This window comes from Hipposideros armiger, unplaced genomic scaffold, assembly GCF_001890085.2.
Source record: "Hipposideros armiger isolate ML-2016 unplaced genomic scaffold, ASM189008v1 scaffold_24, whole genome shotgun sequence".
NCBI classification, from domain to species: Eukaryota; Metazoa; Chordata; class Mammalia; order Chiroptera; family Hipposideridae; genus Hipposideros; species Hipposideros armiger.
The window spans coordinates 904175-908387 of NW_017731374.1; the positions used below are offsets into that span (position 1 = coordinate 904175).

At 39.7% G+C, this 4213-nt stretch overlaps 1 long non-coding RNA gene across 2 annotated transcripts in view; it reads right to left on the reverse strand.

The window, feature by feature from the left end:
• Positions 1 to 1712, reverse strand: part of LOC109379305 (uncharacterized) — a 23680-nt gene extending 21968 nt beyond the window's left edge. For both annotated transcript variants that reach the window (XR_002123174.1, XR_002123175.1), the window contains exon 1: positions 1558 to 1712. This is a non-coding gene — a long non-coding RNA (uncharacterized LOC109379305). The remainder of the gene's footprint in view (positions 1 to 1557) is intronic.
• Positions 1713 to 4213: the final 2501 nt, after the last annotated feature.

Below are 4213 nucleotides of genomic sequence, written 5' to 3' on the forward strand. Positions count from 1 at the left end.
CTTTGTATGACTCTTCTAGGACAAGAAATTCTGATTGGAGAGGAGGTCTCTAAAAAGGGCTTGCGATGATCCTAGTTCCACCTTAAACATCAGCCCTCAGCAAGCTATTTAAAGCAAATGAATGACCAAACAGTAACATTTAAAAAAAATAAAGTAGTCCACCATTTACTTTGGCTTAGTGTAAAGAATTTATGGGCAGGAGCATTATTAGAGAACCATTATGCCTCATCACCCTCAAGCTAAGCGTTGGGCAAAAAAGAGGGTACAGGAATCTAGTCAATGGTGTTGGAATAACTATGATGTACAGTGTCAGATGGGTAGGAGACTTGTTAGGATTATCAGTTTGTGAGGGGTGTAAATGTCTAACCACTATGTTATTTTGTACACCTGAAACTAATAATAAAAAAACAAAAGGGTATAGACTACTAAGGATGCCTGCAAGCTGACTACTAATGAATGGATGAGATTAATCAGAATGGCCTGGTGGATTTCTTCATTGCTCAATATTTCATGTCTTATTAACAATAGGAGTCAGTTATACCAAATCACCAATGAAAGAACATGGAATGGAAATTTTGAAACATCCAAGCTCCCACCTTGACCAAATCAATTAAATTTTTGAGGGGGTCAGTGTCTCTATTTGTAAAACACTTAAAATAGTACCATCCTTACAGTTTTTGAAGCATTAACAGGGTGATATGTGAAAACACTCAGCATGGTGCCAAGTAAATAAAGACTTGCCCCAAATATCAATACTGGATCTGGATAGGAGCTTGAGATCGAGATAAGCTCATGGTCTGCTTCTACTAGGCGCTGAGTCTTCACTCTGATGACTTAGTGAGATGGAGCTATTGAAATCACAGATCTTGGGTCACATTAGTTGTAGAGTGTAGATGGCCCATCTTTATGGTAACCGTCAGTGAACACATTGCTATTGGAGGGACTAGAGAATTTAAGACTTTTTAAGGAGTAGTTACTCTTCTGATGGTGACTTTTAAATAATCTGTAAGAGAACATACATTTACCTCAACATTAAAAAGCTTTAATCAGCTGTCCACATAACTGGTGAAGTGAAAAAAAGTTTTTTAGGTTTCTCTACACTTGAAGAACCTGAAACAGAAAAGGTAGAGCAGCCCCTAGATCTCGTAAAGTTTTATATAGAGAACTAGCTACCTATAAGACTCTAAATTAGAGTTGCCTTAATATTGTAACATAGTATGCATGACCAATACTGTTTGCATAATTTACAAACTGATTTCTAATCCTTAGGGAATTTGACTATGTATATTTCCCTTTCTAGTATAAAATTTTGTAAGGGGAAAATTCCAAAGAAGTTCCACTGCATACAAGAGATTAAAGAGAGCAAACTTGGCAAATAAACCAGCTCATAAAAGGTCAAGGGACATTTAAGGGAGCTTGCCAAGATAAACAGCATAGATTCAAAGAAAAAAAAACACTTATAATGAATTAATATTTTAGAGCTCTATCTCATAGCCTAGTATATGTCACTTTCCTATATATTAGAATGAAATAAGCTCATATTTAGCAGATACTCACCAATGGGAAATTGATTTCTGGGGCCCACCTGCCATTCACCTCACAGCTTGCTGCTGGTACAAAGAAAGATTAATGTACCTGGTCACACAGAGCCAGTGGAGGACGTTTGAGGTTGCATCTTATTCATGACCAAATCCTCTCCAGCCAACCATGCGACTTCCTGGAACCATCTGTGAGAAGCTGTGGACTTTGTCATCCTGGGCCATTTATCCAGGCATGATGTTTAATTAGTGCACACAAAGTTGATGTGAAAGGCTTGGCAGCTCATCCCCTCACCCCTGTTGGGTTCATTGCCTCATTAGAAAAGCCCTGGATGGCTGACCAGCCAGACAAAACTAACAAACACATTTTTCTAACCATCCGCAATAGCAGCAACTAACATTTTCATAAAGATTTAAGGTTTACAGAGTGCTTTTACGTATGCAGTGCTCCTTGTCACAGTACGGTGGAGCACCAGACTTGAATTGGGAAGTCTCAAGTCTGAATCCCAATTCTGTCATTATGTGACATTGGAAAAAGTATTCTGTCCTCTTTATGTCTCAGTTTTCTCCTCTGTGGAATGCCTGCATGGGAGTTGTTTAGATTAACTGAGATAGTACATGTGAAAATAACTATACCTTTGCAGGTGATCCATTGGTGATTATTGTTGGGACCAAATCTGTAGCCTTCCAACTTCTCCATCCATTTACTTTAAAGAACAAAATAGTCTGCTACACACCTGAAGAGATGGTGGCCCTCTAAATAGATTGGACAACCAATGACCCTAGAGGTTAACTGAGAAGACCATAATAGGAGATTCAGGTGGGAAGAGTAAAATGGAAGATAGTTGACATGTCTTCAGATAAGATCTCATTGGCAATCCAGGCTTCCTAGAAATAATTACCTAGCTAAGCAACATTCTCGTTGGCTGCTGAACCAACATGGCTATGCGGTGTCCATGCGACCAAAGCAAACTCTTTGGAAAAACACAGAAAACTGTTCAAGCTTGTCTCTAGAAGAGGGATCTTGCCTCTTGCATCTTTTCTTTCCCTGTGTTCTGTTTCCAAATTCCACAACTGAGTCCTGAGCTCCCTCAAGAAAAGGGGAATGGAGCTCATAGAGGAACTGTATTTGAAGGAAAGCAGTGATTACCCCTCCTATCTTTCACAGTCAAATAAATATTTACTAAGTAAGGACATACAGCATACATTAAAATTAATGCTTCGCACAGCTTTGGAAATGTCTGTCATATCTGTCAATGTTTCAATAGCTCCACGACTGTGAGTGGCTCTGCTGTCTCTCAGTGAGAGCTGCCATTTTCCTGACGGTGCTCAGCAGGAGGCTGGGCTGATTACACACTCAGAGCCAGAGGACAGGCAGCTAAGCAGAGGAAAGCCCAGGGGAGGGAGAAAGCGCGTATAAAGTTTCTGTTCAGTGAGGTCTGTGGCCATTCTGCAGTATTTTGGGGGAGTAATTTAATGGCGATTTCAAATAAAGAATAGGAGTTGCATCTAATAGGGATTTTGTGTTTATGGACTATTAACAAAAAAACACTGGAGAAAACTGACAATCATCTTTCCTTGGTTAAATAGCCTATGCAGAGCTATGTCTTCTGTATGTCAAGTTGTCACCAGCCTAAGGGTTTAAGAAGGGACAGTTTGCACTTAAAACATATTGATGCACATGTTTTCCCAAGTGTCATTCACCCAACGCCTGTGCAGTGCGGAAATATTTGGACTTGGGTAATTTTATTTTAGTGCTTTCTCCTCCGCTAGGAAGCGTGTCAACTCCTGACACTAATCTGGCTGCTGAAATGATGGCTTCCAGTTTCATTAATGGTATATTCATGATCCCTTCAAAATGCCAGTGATCTACTCTTCTTGGAAAATATACACAGCCATTAAGAAAGCCACATTTTTTAGCCATTGGTCTTTCCAGTGGCACCTCGGGTCCTACTGTGGTTACCGTCACCAAAAGATGAAAGGAAATTTGACCAGCTATTTTGAGACAGTGAGAGCAACATATCTGGAGAGCTATGGAAATGGAGAAAGTAAGAGGTAAAATAGGAAATAGCAAACAGAGAGGCATGTGTTACTCAGTTGACTACATTTTCCCAAGTATTCAGAAATGAATTAGTGACATTCCTGAATGTGCTGGAATGTCTTGCTTCATTCCAGCTGTGTTTTCTCTGTGACTCATACATTAGGGTCCCATCTCTTCAGTTCTAATACTTGAGTGATCCAATTTAACATCAGTGCTGGCTTCCTGGGGNCAACTAGACTGAAGAACAAAAGGACAGCAACTTGTCTGTTCCCCTTCCCCGATTCCCCAGCGCTGTTCCCCTCCCTCAATTCCCCAATAAAACCTTAAAAAAAAAAAGATACTCCCACTAGAAGAGATACATGGCAACTTGGAGAGACATAGGAATACCTTCCAATTTACAACTTCCAATTCACATTCACTCTGAGGTAGAAGCTCATTGAGAGAAATATGAACAGAATACCTATACATTGTAGTGGCTGTTACATACCTACTCCTAGACAAAAGCAAGGGTGTTAAGCCTTCTTAGAGTATTCATTCATTTATTTCAGAAGCACATGCCATATGATTACTCTGTACCAAATATTATGTTGAGTACTGCAACACTTACATAAAGGAACAAGACATATTCTTGATT